This window comes from Bactrocera latifrons, unplaced genomic scaffold (genome assembly GCF_001853355.1).
Source record: "Bactrocera latifrons isolate USDA-ARS-PBARC rearing strain unplaced genomic scaffold, ASM185335v1 scaffold_95, whole genome shotgun sequence".
Classification (NCBI taxonomy): Eukaryota; Metazoa; Arthropoda; class Insecta; order Diptera; family Tephritidae; genus Bactrocera; species Bactrocera latifrons.
Window position 1 is genome coordinate 1,115,250 of NW_017537656.1, and position 1,079 is coordinate 1,116,328.

Below are 1,079 nucleotides of genomic sequence, written 5' to 3' on the forward strand. Positions count from 1 at the left end.
TATTATTAAAATTTTTGTTTTGAAAATGTATGTTAAAAAACAATAATTATTTTTAATAAGCTTTACTTTGGAAAATTAAAAAAAACAGCTAAAAGCATTTTGTTTATTTGTCATGTCCTTCAGAAAAAATTATTTTTTAACTTTTTTAATCAACATTATTTAATTAAATTATTCAAATTAACTTGTTCAAAATTAATAAGAAAATTTAAATTTATAAATATCTTGTTATTGTTGTTGTTGTAATTTTGTAACCATACTTGCTATAGTTGCCGAAAATAATAATGTATATACATATACCTTCTTAAACTTATTGCTGTTGTTTTTCTTTAATACCGTAAATCGTTTGTTGGATTAGATGTTATACGCAATTATTGTAATTCATTTCCATTTATTTGTATATATAACTGCCTTATCACAATGTCGCTTTGCTTTTTGCAGTTGACTTAATGAAATAAAAGTAAAATACTTGCAAAGCAGCTGCAACTCTTTATACAAGTATAGCCGATCTTCGCTAAAGCGCTTTTTAAGTGATCATGAACTTCACTTTTCACGCTCCCTTCTACCTTTTTTGCACAAACAAGCGCATTACCACGGCAAGTACTTACTCACAGCAATCGCATTTATTTTTAGTACTAATTGCTTTAAACGTGCGAAAAACGAACGCAAACAAGCGACGAGGGATGGCGCAACGCAACATGATGGTATTTGCTGCCAACGCTGACCAGAAGCGCAGTAGCGCTTGCAATAAGAAGGAGGATCAGTTAAGGCGGCAGAAGCTTTTGACTCACGATGAATATATGTACATATGTATGTGTATGCTAGTCTTCTTGCCTCCGCCTGTCTGTCTGTCAGCAACGGAAACGAACTTGGTCATTACCGGCGCATACTGACTAACAAAATGATCAAGTAGCTGACTAACTGACCGGCTAGCTGACAAACTACTTATACGCGCAGTCGATGTGTGTGTATGCCTAATCGCTGGGAACTCACAAAAAAGTGCCTCGTTGTTACCCACGAAAAATACCTTTAATGATCGTGCATTGCTGAGCCACAAGAGTGGTTAAGTTGGCGCGGTTGGC